This window comes from Balearica regulorum, chromosome 4, assembly GCF_011004875.1.
Source record: "Balearica regulorum gibbericeps isolate bBalReg1 chromosome 4, bBalReg1.pri, whole genome shotgun sequence".
Taxonomy (NCBI): Eukaryota; Metazoa; Chordata; class Aves; order Gruiformes; family Gruidae; genus Balearica; species Balearica regulorum.
This window is the reverse complement of record NC_046187.1, coordinates 31,693,370-31,708,242: the sequence shown is the minus strand read 5'-3', so window position 1 is coordinate 31,708,242 and position 14,873 is coordinate 31,693,370. Positions and strand designations below refer to the sequence as shown.

The 14,873-nt window shown below is 37.3% G+C and overlaps 1 protein-coding gene across 6 annotated transcripts in view; it reads left to right on the top strand.

The window, feature by feature from the left end:
• The window catches only part of CCSER1 (coiled-coil serine rich protein 1), a 721,701-nt gene that overhangs the window by 329,035 nt on the left and 377,793 nt on the right, over window positions 1-14,873 (top strand). The gene's annotated exons all lie outside the window — the stretch shown is intronic.

Below are 14,873 nucleotides of genomic sequence, written 5' to 3'. Positions count from 1 at the left end.
TTTGTGTTGCTCAATGGAAATTGACTGCAACTGATGTTTCTTCTTATGGAAGCTCCTATATACGGTGTACAAGTGGATTTGCACAAAAATCACGCGTCAGAATGCTGATTGCAACCGCTACAGTAGGGTAAATTGTCAGATACAATTGGTTTTTCCCCATTGTCTGTAAAGTCTTCAGCTGTCATGTAACTGGGTGAAAATCATGTCATACGAGGCTTCAGTCATACCAAATTTTACTCTGAATATATACATTATTATAGAATCAAATAGGTAATGAACTATTCATTATGTTGTTGTTCCAGAGAAGTGTTTCATCCCCTGTGTAATCATGCTTATGATTTTTTCTGTGTATTAATGGCAATATACACTTTGTAAAGGTAGATAATTATTGCAAATCAAAAAACCCAAGTTTCTCATCCTACATCAGGACTGTAGATCACTGCAGGATCACTGAAGGTCACAGAAAGACTCATCCACACATCAGTGGTAGAAATTCCTGCTAACATCATTTTTTAAATGCAGAGATGATTCACTGTGTGAAAATGGTCTTCTGTATCCCCTAGCAACCAGAAACAAAATGTATCTGTTCTTGTCTGGTGGCCTTCAAGAACACATCTAAAAAGTCATTTGTTTTCACAAGACAATCATGCAACATTAGAAGCCCACTCCCCCCCCCCCCCCCCCATTCTTCGTAAAGAATTCTTCATAAAGAATGAACAGAAAGTAGACCTCTAAGGTTAGTGTATTAATCAACAATTTATTCTAGCTCTTGATTGAGTTGTAGGGCAATTTTTTTGGTATGATGTGAGTTATTTCACATTCCATCTGTGACTTTTTGCATGCATGAAAAATAATGCTGTCTTTTATGCAAATTAACCATAATATTTAACATACAGTTGAAATCTGAGAGATGTGACTTTTGTCCTCAGAATTTCTCAGATTCCTATAACAACACAGTATCTTATTATTTTATTGCTTGACATACTGCTAAATTTTATTCTTTAGTCTAACTGCTTAAGATAAAGAAAACAGGGATTCCACATTTCACAAAACATGTAAAAATATGGAACATTTCCTTTAAACATATCAAATGAGTAGTGTATCTTTGTGTGGGTAGCTGAAATGCAGTAAGTCAAATCCTGAAAGGCTTGTGTCAAAATAAGCGCAAAAGACATAGGTTCTTTTTCACAGTCTTGTTTTTCAGCAATCACAACCTGTTCTCTTTCTTCCCAGCATCTAGCAATTGATGCTGGTTTTAGAAATTATTCTGATAATAATCGCTCAGCAGACTAAGCTGAGTTGTTAAGAATACAGTACTCTTAGCTGGAGAATTGCATGATGATGTACAGAAGGCTTTGACCTTTTCAAATCTCCAATTTCCCTATTTTGTTTTATGAATGTAAAGTGTGAGGAAGAAAATTGGGATTTATCCAGAAGAGGTGCTTACTGTAGCTACAATTTGCATTTACAGAGCAATGAGTTTCTTCCAGTTTTAAAATAGAGGTTAGTTATATTTCACACTGACAATTGTGTGAAGAGTATTCATGTGGGAAGTTAGACCAGAACATCTTATTCACTGTGTATGTTTATATCCTAACTAACTGTGTAGTAGCTCCCTGCCTGGACAGTCCACAGGGGAGAAGATATTTTTGTCCTGGAGGAACTGGCTGATTTTGGCTGACAGGTTAATTTAGCCTTGCTTGTGGAAATGCTGTAAGGTGAACATTAAATTTGTGCACCTGAGGCACAGATTTAAATGTGAAGAAGCAGAAGTTTCTGTTGAGAAGTATTTAAATGATCATAAGAATTAAAATTTTTATTGATTTTCTACTATAAACCATTAATCAGTTTTAATTATAAATGCATTAAAAAGAGACTGCAGAAGTGATCATATTGCTCAAAGTAGAAGATAAAGCTGTCAATGCTATTTTGATGTTCATGCATTTTTACATTTTTTCCCCACTTAATTTTTCCTTGTCTTTTCCCATGGGTGTTGATTTCATAAATGGAACCTTATTAATTGTGATTCACTACTTCAGGCCCCAATTATACGTGACACTCCATGCGGGCAGTACCCTTCGTCTGCTTGAAATGGCTTGCAAAACAGCAACATCAATCACTTAAATCTGTGACTATTGTGTGTAAGTCACTGTTGTGTAAATTTATTCAAGGCCTGTGCATGTCTTTTTGAAGATTTGGAATTATATGACATCCTATGTTCAAGGAAAAAGTCCCTTTTCTCACCAAAATTGTTGCAAAAAGTTTATTACTCTTGCCGCTCAGTGGAATGAGTGTGTTTTCAAAATAAATTGAGATGATTTACTAGTTCATATAATACTTGGAAATATTGTGCATTTTTTTCTTTTCTGATGCTTAGGATCAGTTAGGAAGGCATGTGGACACAGGACATCAGGAATGCATTTGCAGGCATTTGGAATCCAGTGTCTTTATGTGTGAGGAGGGAAGTATCTTCTCCGGCAATTGTTGAAGGGCAGCTTCTTTCTACTTGATTATGCTTTAAGCTGCACAAGATTTCCCTGAAAAGAGTTTAACAATATAAATGGTTAAGTTCAGGTTTATGATTTTTCTTACTTTTACTACATATACTCAATACATGTATTTGACCCAGATTCAGTTTTCATTTGGTACGATGGTTCCTTTCTGGCATAGCCAGATCATAATTCATGAAGAATGGCATAGTCGTTAATTTTCCTACAAAATCCATAAGATTGTGAGTCTGGGTGGTTTTAGTTCCCAGTTTTGGGATGCTAGACATCTTATTTTCTAAAATAACATGGTCTGACTTTCAGGCAATTAGGCATGTTTTTCACATGCTCGCAATATAAGCATTTACTAGTGATGTTTTAAAAGCAAAGTTTTTTTGTTTTAGGAAACTTGTGGTAAACAGATGGAAACAATAGTATTTGTTGTTTTGTAGTTTGTGTGATGTTGTAGGCATCCTCTGAAAAATATATACCTGCAAGTAGCTTTCCTAACCAGAGCATTCTTACCTAAATTTAAGTTTAGGTACCTGCCTACAATAACCTGTAGGAAGCATCCAGCAAAAGTCCTATGAAAAATATTGTTCTCTTTCATCAAGGAAATGATGAAAACTTTCTACTGGATTTTTGTGTGCGTCCATTAAAAAGCCACACAATGGCATTTTTTCCCCCGTCTACTAGATATGATATTCTCTAACTTCTTTGCAGAATACAAACAAATGAAAAGTGATGTATGAGGCATTTGTATTCATTGTTAATATATTGTCTATAAGAGCAATTAGTAAAAGTTGCAAATTCTCCTTATTTTGAGAAAACGTATATAATATGGTTTTGTTAATATAAGATTTCCCAGAACTCCTGGTACTGAACTGTGTGTTTCTGGCTATGTCAAGGGTTAAAACTGCTTCTGGGCAGAACTGCAATCTAATACAGAAACCAATTAAACTTTATACTACTGAAGGACAAGCATAACTGAGTGAAAGAAATAGAGCCATTAGACTAGAAAGGATTGAAAGCGGACAGCAGAATTTTCTTCTGATCGTATGTGGTCAGTTTCCAGACCCTGTGCAACATCCTAGTGTTGCAGTATCAGTGGTGTATGTTAAAAAGAAATATGGAGAAGTTTTTAAAAGCCATCATCATGTGCTCCGATTGAAGCAGAACTTCTGGCAAAGAAAAAAAAAAAAGTATGTGGCCATTAATTGAAAGGTATAATAAAATAGATAGGCATGGGCAATATTGATTTTAGCATTCCCTCAATATTGATTTCTTCCGTTGAAAATGCAGTGTTCCACAAGTATGTTTTTTCGTTGGCAGTGTATGTACTAAAAGTTTCTTATATTTGATCTGTTAATTTCCTATATTCCAGTGCAAACTCTTTGCCAAAAACTATTCTCAGAGCAACATCCTTTTTGAGATTGTCCTTTGTATGCAGTATCTGATGCAGACAAATAGAAAATTGTCCCAACTTTAAGTGGCATGAAAAAGCAGATGGATGAAATTTTTGTATTGAACTTAGCATCCCTGAAAGGTTGGGAGTAACAGTAGGATAAGAGCCCGAGTATGAAAGGATTAATGTGAGCCAGGCTTTTCAACTCGGCTTTGCTGATGGACATCACTTAAACCCAGCGTGTCTGCTGCATGCAGATCCTATGATCTCTCTGGGTGTTGTTTTATATTCTTTCAGACATCAATTTCCCTTGGAGTTCTTGGGGGTTTTAGGAAGAAGTTGGGGAACTAGCTTTTGCTTATAACTCAGATGACAGCTCATGCCTACGACAAGGGAGTCACGTGCAGTTCGCTCTTCACGAGCTTGCCTCTGGAAGCAGCTGATGCGGTGACAACCACACGGCCTCCCTGCAGCAGCCAAGCAGTGTTAGCACCTGCCATCACCTCTGCGGTACTGAGGAGTGAAAGATGCAACGAAGATGCCAAGAAAAACTTCTGTTTTTACCATAACTGAGCCTATAGAGATTCTTATAAGCAATGGCAGCTGCTGAGAGCTAAAATTGTAGTGGCGGATGCAAGGAGAAGGGAAAGAAGCAGATAAAAGAACCTATATGGAGCCATACAGGGAGATTGCCATCAGATAAGCCAGGGTGCCAGCTGCTTCATGGCATAACATGAATATGTATAAACTCCTACCCTATAGCATGAGCCTAGGAGTTTGCTGACATGTCTCCTCATTTGCTTTGACTCTTGCTGATTTATTTTTGTAATAGTTCTACCAAAGCTATTTCAAGGAATTTATCACATGGTGATAGAGCCAGTACCTTAGCCTTGCTTTGTGGAATTACCAAATTGGAAAATAAATACATAAATACAATAGTGGAGATGCATGTAACATTACTTTCAAAGAAAACAGAAGGTATTTATTTTTTTTAAGTATTTTTCATTTGAAAAGCTCTTTATATTTTATTGTAGTTAAATGAATGTGAAAGGTATGTTCAATTTTTCTTCCTGGCTTCCCTGTTAATGTCGAAGGGTAGGAAGAAATTATAATCATTTGTATTCGTGGACATAATATAAATGAAAAATGAATATTTTATTGCTAATGGCTTTATAAAATGCTATTCAGATATCTCAGCAAGTTTAGTATATAATTCCATTGCAAAACACAAAAATGAAAGCAAAATGCTCAGCTGAGAGCTCTAAAAATAATGATAATGCAATGCCTAAGTACCAGTACAGGGAACTTTAACTCCTCCAATCCTTTGCAAGTTGCATCAGTTTCTTAAACAATGCGCTATGGCCTCCCCAGACTGTATGGAGCTTGGGGCTGGAAAACTGTGTCAAAATGGATGTTCACTGTAGTGAAACCTGACATATTTTTCAAATGTGCAGTATTTCACCAACTGCACTGCATAGCTTTTCAGTAGCAAACCAATCGTAATGGCTGCTACATCACAGCAACTAAAGAAGGAAATTCCTTCAGTTAATTTTTTGTGTGTGTGTGTATTTTTTATATCTAAATATATATTTTAAAATATATATTTATATATATTATATCTATTTTTATATATTATATATATTTTAATATATTATATGTATATAAGCCTATATACATGGACTGAAGGGGATGGGCATGGACCAAAGGAAGGGAGAAAGGTAGAGAAGGTGGGAAGACTCAGGTTCAGATGGATGGAGTAGTGTTGCTGATGGGATGGGGGAAGGAGTCGGAAGTACTATGAATAGAAGATGCTGTGCAAGTACGCTGAGAAGTAAGAAATACTGGACAATCTTGACAGATCTTGATTTGAGCTGTTGGGAAGAGAAGTGAATATTAGACTGGAGAAGGGAGGAAGAGCTAGTAGAGCTAGATAGACTATGGAGATCTTCCTGCAGTTGGGGTAGTTTCTGTTGAACTCTCTGCCAGGGTGGGAGTAGAAGTTCCCATTGTGCCTTACCTTTCTTAATCTCTCCCTTAAGAATGAAAGCTGCTGTCTGAAGGTAGAAACTCAGCGTACCACGTATTTACAAAATCAAGGAATATTTGTTTTGTCTTGACCAACTCCACTTGGAAATCTGCTCGCTAAACCAAAAAGCAAGCTTAGCATGCTTCGGAACTGTGTCTATGGTAATCAGAATTTCTACATTTCAGGAGCTGAATTATTGACTTATGTTACACAGATATTCAACTTGCTAAAAATATTAAAGGACATTAATATTAAAAACACTGTGAAGCAACTATTACATGGCAAAACTTACTAAATGTTTACCTTTTATTTCCGACATCATGCAGAAGTAGTGCTGCAGCCAGGGAAAGCGTATTTCAAATTGTTAAATGTCACTTGCTTCTCTTCTTACAGTGGGGGGAAAAAAAAAATCTGTCTTCCGTGGTTTAGCAGCAGACACATACAGATGTTTTAACATGTTTCCTTTAAGCTTGGGGAATTCAAGACAGTTTTGAGAGTGAAGCCTCTGCATCTAAATAGGTTGAAATACCCTGTCAGAAGTGGTTCCATACTGAAATTGTAAAAACCCTTCTGAGAACTGATGATGAAGTGAGAATAATTGCAGTCACAACATTTAGAAAGTGCAAAGTGGCTTGTTAAGACCTCATTGAAATGCATAGCAAATGAAGGCATCTGAATCTTTTCGAGATACATAGAAAAATAAAACATAACCTCACATTTAAAACACCACTGTGAAAATCTGGAAATGTTGTACTTGATGCTTACAAAGTAAAACAAAGGTAGAAAACAACTGGACAACTGAGCAGCAAATTATTAATGAAAATCAGGTTGGCTTCATTATGTTCACATTTAAAACTACATTTTTATTAATGTTATGAAACTTTGTCCTCATTCACGTGAAAACAATACGTGGCAAGGAAACTGTATGCAGAAAACTGACCACAGGGTTGCAGGAGATATCACCTATATCCATATGTACATATGGGCAAAGGAATGTACTGAACAGTAAAGAATGTGTAGGTGTTTTGGACATGAGAAAATGTGTACCTTAAAGAAAATGAATAGCAAGCACAAACAGATTTTTCTCTTGAAAGAATCATGTCTTTCTCTTGTAGACTAAAAAAGATGTTACATAGGCTGTAAGGATATCATGAACATCTTTCAGAACTTCATGGAAAACAGTTAATTGTACGAGTATGTCAGCATAGGAACTATTTTGCTGAAATTGGCACCTAAATCCATATCTGGCTTCAAGAGTGGCTGTCTGTGGATACTTCAGAGGAACTTGTAGAACAACCTGTTTTCAGGAGCATTTTTTTCCTGACCCATTAAGACAGTTATTTCCACATATCCAGAAGCATATAAATGTATATCCTGTGTATGTTTTTATCCTCTTTAATGTAATTGTAGGTGCATCTGTTGTTTGTATTAATATCTGCTCCTCTTTGGCTCCACCTTATATCTTGGTCCCAGTATGTTATGATACGTAATGATGCAGAACATGCATGAATGTGTAAGGGAGGGAGAGGCGGCGATTCTGTTATCAGATTTGATCCTTCTTGGTCTAATTAATTGATTATTTATTTTCTAAGTGTTTTGTTTGGAAGGGCAGAAAAATCATGGATCTGTATGCAGGGAAGATGTAGGAGTTTGAGAGAGCCCAGAGATATTTTGCTTATAGACCTTCCTTTGAGTGGATGCAGACATTTTCTTCCAGATTCAGGCTATGGCTGCAGCTTGGAGTATCAGCGTAGTTACTCTTAGTGCTGTGATGCAGGATTTGGAGAAAGAAAATGTCTTTATGGCTGGAGTAAAAAAAACATCACTGAACACTCTGTATGAGACAACCATCATATTTGCTCCAAAACTGAATGCAGTTTGAACAAAAAATGTGTATATTTGAACCTGAAAGATCTCCTGCAAGGAGAGAAAAGCAATTGAAATAGGCAGCCTGCAGATTAAAATCCCAGGAGAGTACTTGGTTCTCTCAATTGACTGTTGAAAGAGCAGAAAAAGCTGATGTTATATGATATTATTAGGGAAGAATATACAATAACAAAATGTCAAGGCTGGATAGTATAGTCAATGAAGTATGAAAGAAACAATAGAAACTGAAGAGGGAGTAGAGTTTTGCTGAAGGAAATCAGTTCTCCACTGTGTTGTCAACAAAGCGTTTGTGTCTGTGAAAGCAACCCCCCGGTTTTCATTAGGAGAAAAATATGACTGAAGTTGCATTTAATATAATGTGTCATAGTAGCAATCCCAGCTCACACAGTGACAGTCGTTGATGATCCTGCAGTACTCTTTGTGAAGAGATGTTAACCCCAAAGTCATTGTCCAAATTACTTTTGAAATTATATTGTGCTTGCAGGCAGAAGTGAAGGGGTTTTTTAGAGATTAACTCAAGCTGAATTTGCTGTTTGGGAAGGTAAGAGTGGTTTCCTCCTACATATTCATGGACCCTTCATCTAACCTCTGTGTGCCAGGGAGTTATCTGACCAAGGAAACTTGTGTCTCTGTTTATTATGAGTCTTGTGAAGGAAAGCAGAGAATAAAGACAAACTGGAGGACAAGCAGTGAAAAATCAAGGTGAAAATAAAGAGCAGAAAGGAAGGGATATTTGCTATTAAATAAATCTATTAGTTGTGTAGTGATATATATGTCATTTTCGGTTATAAGAAACGTGACATTTATATGCTTATAAAAACCAACTGGTTTTTTCCCCTCTGTATGTAGTCAATTGTAAACTAGCAACTTCCAATTCTTGAGCCTCTATTTAGAGGCTTAGTTCAGCTTTCTACTTTGTTTACTATTCAAAAACATGTTTAATACGGTGTTCTCCTTGTGCAGCTACCAGATGTCTTATTTGTTAGGTATTTTGATGTTGCCACTTTTAGAAACTGAAAAGCAGATAATAATAGTAATTTGTGCCTGGTACTTTGATATTCTTACACTTCTGCTTTTAATATAAGGAGAGGGGCAATAGCTAGCTTACTAAATTTAAATATTTGAGTAAATTAAATATATATTAAATACAAATTAAAAAATGTGAAAATAGAATCTGAGTCTAAGCTATTTCAAACACTGTAGCCCTGCAACAAACCATGGACTAGTTATATACTCTCTGTTGCTTGCTGGTTATGGGCTTTTTAATTAATTTAGCTTAATTAAAGGTCTAAAAGAGCATATTTCCAGCTATTTTTCAAAGTAGAAACAAATAGTAATCAACAAAATATCCTTCAACCTGATCCCTCTTTGCTGAAAAAATTATTGTGCAAAATATTACATTTAGTACATTTGCTGAGTTCCTGAGCAAACTCAGTCTTCTAAAATAAACCGCACTAGATACACAAACGCTAAGTGACATATCAGCATCATGTTTTAAATGAGGTGAAATTTCCCACTGGCATTTCACAGCTCAGGTGATTAGCTTTGCTTAGATTGTAAGAGGAATCAAGGCTAATCTGTCCGCCTGTATATTAAGCGCTGATTGAGAATCAGTAGATAATTGAACCACTAAAAACTTATTTGGCTATGCACACCCCACGTACTAGCGTAAAAAGAGGTAGCAAGCAGCAGTAGTAGCTGTAATTTATGGTTCTCCTCTGCAATGGGAGCTACAATAACTCAGGTCAGATGCAAGACCCACGCAGCCTTCTAAGCTGCGGGAGCTGCACGCTCTAGGCAATGTACCAGGCAAATACCTGAAAATGGTAATCACATGTCTCAGCTGATAACTGCACATATTAGTAAGAATAATTAACTATACCTACTAATAAAAGACACATGAAATAGGTTTATGGGATTGTATTAAAAGGTGTTAGAAAATAGGCCTAAACATATTTTAAGGAGGCACTTTCATTCTAGTGATATTGGGAAAAATTAATCAAACATGGTGCGGGGTGGGAGGTGAAAGCACATTTCATGTGTCTGCTATTTTTTCTCAGCAAAACTAATTTTGATTTTGCTGGCCTCAATTGTTTACTGTAATTTTATTTGTAGGAAGTGTATGTATCAGCAAAAACTCTTCATGACATTAAATAATATAGAAACTACAGAAATCACAGCACTCCAAAAGTATGTAGGGGAGCATTACACACTCTGGGTGGACAACTGGAGTGCTTGGACTTGTGAGTTCCTGATTTCTATCTTTTTGTTTTTAACATCCCCTCATAGCTTTGAGCAAATCACTTCTCCTTCTTTTTCACTATCATTGATAAAATGGGGTAATAATATTTAAGCACAATATTTCATAAAGATATTGTGCAGACCCATTAATAAATCCATTTGCAGGTCTGACTGCACTTAATTTTCTAGTTGTACTCAACCTCTAGATTATAAAATGATACTTACTGGCATAACTTATGATACAACTAAAACTATCACCCTGAAAGTCAGTTCAACACTCATCCACTACTCCTTAGAAAAAGCTATAAAGTACACAGATTGTCTTTTCTTCAGTTATTACAAAGATTTATTTTATCTCTAGCTCTAATACGCACTGAAGGTTTTCTCTGTCAGTATTAACTTCTTAGATCAATAAATTGCGATACTGATCTCCAGAGCAGTCAATGTCTGCCAACTATCATTGCAGTGTGTACCCTTGTTGAAAAGCAGTTGTAGCAAATTAAATTGGCTTCTGCCAGTGGATGATATACAGTGGATGGTCCATATTTTATGGTACAATTAATGAAGGTTGATACATAGTCCTCTTCCTAGAGAAGATCAGATTAAAGACAAGGGTTTTGTAGTGAGAAAAATCCCAATTTATGAGGTGAAGGGAACCTGTTTTCATTTAAAGAGCAGTTGCTGAAGAGTGGAAGATGTTTTCAAAGATGTTCCTAGTTTTCAAAGGAGCATGATTTTAACAATGTGCGTTTTTATAAACTTGATCTCCTGTATTGCTGGGAAAACTGACTACATTCTCTGTTTTGCAATTAGACAATTTACATCAGTATGCCGTTTATGAAACATTATATTTTGAGACAGGTATACACAAGTGAAAAAACCCAGAGCAAAACCAAGCCTGTGATTACTTTAAACCAGCTCCAGAAACAGCTGCTTTCTCTTTAATCTAGCTAAAATGGTAGGAATCTGTGTCGCATGAAAGGGTACAAGTCTGATATGTGGCTGAGGGAGGCCTTCCCGTTGAGTCACGAGATTCAGAAAGGACCCCCTTGCTTTCTAAACTCCTTCTCAGAGAGGAGTCTAGGTGCGGCTAGGTCCAGTCTTAGTCCCAGACTTGGTCAACGGTTTATGTCTAAAGGGTTATGTGTGTAGCCACTTATCAGAGTCAACGTTTGCCTGTCAGAGCCCCACTAAGGACTTTCACTGAAACAGTTTCGCAAAGTTGAAAAGAAAAATAGGTAATTTATTGAAGCGACAGATATAAAAGTTTGGAATTGCCGTTGATAAATGCACTAACTGCAACAATTTTGAGCTCAAGTTAATAGTTCAGCGCTTTTGTTAATGATAGTTTTCCCGGGGTAACATCCGACATAATCGGAGGCGCAAGTCTTACCAAAGAGGCGTCCCTGCTTGGGGAGGAGAGAGGTCCAGGCCCGTCGACCTGTCCGGATAGTTGGAGTTCTCGTCCTCAGAAAAGAGGATTCTAAATGCCAGATTTATACTTTTGGTGAGGTGGGACTAAGTCAGGTATTGTGTGTCGATTGGCCCTTAACAAGGCTTGTTGTGCAGTTGATCGGGGCTGGGGGGGGAAGTGGCAGAGAACAAAGGCATTCAGTACAGAGGAGCGGTGGTCTGCTTAGTTTTACCAAAGTAACGTCAAGCTGTGAAGGCTCCCCCTCACCCCAGGCGTCACTTAGTTGATTAAGGAGCAGACCCGTCAGGCGCTGCATCTTGTTAAGATGAACAAATTGCTCATCTCCTGCCCCTGTTCAGGTCCAGTGCTTATCAGTGCAAGATAAGCAAGTTGCTCAATCTCTGCTCTCGCCCAAGCTGGACTCCCCCAGGGCCCCTTCTGCTGGGTCATAACGGCCCTGTATTCGGCACCAACAAGCCTGGATAAGTCTGGCACCCCACAGTCTGTCCTCAAGGAGGATCCTGATCCTGGATCTCCAAACAGGATGCAGAAGTGGGAAAAGTTTGTTCTCTTAGACTTTTCTTCCTTTGCCTTCTTATCAAGAAATTTCCTGATAGTTAATCACATTTTTAACATTACTGTCTGAAGATAAATGATTAGCACGGCCTGGCAGTGACTCCACGGTACCCATTCAGTTGCACAGTGAGGATGATGTATATTTAGGCTGATCAACTTTAGCAATTAGAAGGAAACTTGAGCATTGATAGTTGTGATTGTACAACAATTACTGGCAAAATTCTGATGATGTCCATTTGCTAGATTTGAACAGCTTTCTCAAAATTAAAAAATGGCCTAAAAGCACTGAAAGAAAAGCTCATGGGGTTGTTTTCAACATGGGCAAGACAGTATTTTCTAAACTGTTGTTCCGGGAAATACTTTAATTGCTTAGTATTCAGACATTTCAAAAATGGAGTTGAGGTAATTAAAGCTTTCCAACATTCTGTGCCCTCCAGAACACTCAGAGGTTTCCAGCAATGCAGGGAAAAGGCTCAGACTACGAAACCCAGCTGTGGTTTCACTGTGCAGCAAAAATACATTTTGAAATGTTACAATTGCACAGCAAAGTACTGCAAAATTAGGAGATGTCCTAATTTACCTAATTTTGCCTAATGTGTATAATTATGGTACAAATGATGTTTAACATCTACTACAATTTATAAGATGTGATTATAGTGTAATAGTGGAGCATCTTCTAGTTAATTTATAACTAAAATCTATCAACTTTAAGCCAGACTTACAGTGAGCGCTGCTTTTATGAGAACAGAATTTATTTAGGGAACATCAGATAAAAAGTCCTTGTTGGGTGAATTCCTCACAGAGGTAGGGTTTTTTTTGTGTATGGGGAGATTTAGACTGCAAAGTGTGATTATGACAAATACTCCGTGGATGGTAAATTTAGGTGGGAGGTGTGATGTTATTTGAAATTGTTAATATGTCCCTTCAGGAGGGCAAGCTGACAACATCTCTCAAAGCAGTCATTAGTTTGGAAGAGTTCTTTTAATAGCTCAAAAAACAACCCTTTTGGTACTGTCTCACTCAATTCTCCGCTATTATAAACTGTGTTAGTGCCACTGGATTTAATTAATTTACGCTGGCAGAGAAGCTGCTCTGCATTCCTTAGAGAGGAAAATTACTGAAGTTGTTGGAGGGGCCGCTGAGGGTATGGGTATGTGGGCAGATGTAGCCAGACACAGGCTTTTCTGCCAATGCTCCTATCTGACCAGACGCAAACCATTTGCAGTCCAGAAGCTATGCAGTCACGGTGCCCCTGCTAATATCCCCCACCTCTCAGCTGCCTTTTGCGTTCAGGCAGGGTGCCACATCCGCGTACCATCCAGACCTGGGCTGGCTCATGTCCAGTCATCACAGAAGAGCGGATGTTTTTCTGAGGCCATCGTGTGGATGTGCGCTGAGGAGTTTTTGTCAAAACGACTTCGGCATCCTCTGGGCTGTTCAACCTTTTGTAGATTCCAGCTATCACTGAAGAACTTGCAGCTCGTGTAGCGTATGTGTTTTGCAGATTTTCATACTGAGGCTATTTCAATGCTTAAAAGATTGGACTGCCTTCTTGCACACTTCTAATTGCAAATTAGGGCGCTTGATTTGGTTTGGAAAGCAGCTACTTGATTTTTTTTTTTCCCTCTTAGTTTTTTTCTATTCTGTGTAAATTAAAAGACAAAGTGTCCTCAGCTGAACTATTGGCTTTTGAGGCAGAACGTTCTCACAGAGGAGGTCTCCAGTTTTGTCTGTGCTTTGAGTTTAATCTAAAAGAGCTATGTTTCGCTTCCTTTTAGTAAATATTATCGGTCAGTTTCCTTGATGATCAAGTGCAGAAGTCTGTGTTAAAATTTGTCATGTTTCTGAATACCAGAGTGATGGATTCAACAAAGATATTGACTTTCTGACATGTTATAATCTCCCTTATTCCTCAACAACTTCTCTGTGTTCCATGGGTTATAAACTACCTCTCTCTCTCTTTTTTCAAAGGAAATAATTACCATGGCCCCCTCCTTTCTCCTTGACTTGCACCCCTTTTATTTAGCGAGTAACTGTTGTTTTTTCTCTCAGCTATGGTGTAACTGATATGTATCTAATTAAACTCAGCGATTTTCTCAGTAATGTTAACTTTGAAGTCTATGCCCTCTATTTCAGATCTGACATAGGGATTTCATACCCCAAATTTCATCTCAGTTTTCATCCTGTACCAGTTAGTTGAATAAAATACCATATTTCTGCATAACAATCTTCTGACGAATGAACTGTTGGAACTTCATAGGTGGAGTGGTATTCTTTGCTTGCAGAATTTGGGCTTGTTGAAAGGTTCATAATAGATTCATAGTGATGTGAAACCAGATATCTGAATAGTAAATTGCACAAGTTGAATTCATTAAATCATTCTGCATTGCAGTGCTGTGGTGTGACAAGGAAATGAACTTCTGGCCCATGCAAACTTGGTTTTTTATATTCTCCATTACATCTTTTCTGCTTTATTGTTGGTGGTGGTGGTGGATTTTTTCATTTTAGCAGTTCAGGACTTACTTCCCAAGAAATATCATATATTATAGTTTTCTCCAGAACAATCTTGGTATTGTTTGTGTACTTTTAAAATCTAGATTTTGTTCTTCTATTTTTATTACCATTCCAAATTATTAAGAATTTTCACACTTCTTTTCATATCTGTTATATCTGTAAAAATAACGACCAGGCTAACCAACAGGTTACGGAAATACTACCTAAAACCAGTGGGTTTTTAGATCAGTCTTTCAAGCATTTTAATCTGGATAGCTCCATTGAAGTATACAGACTTATTTTCATTATTAAATTTGCTGTTCACTGCTTCTTTTAATATATTAG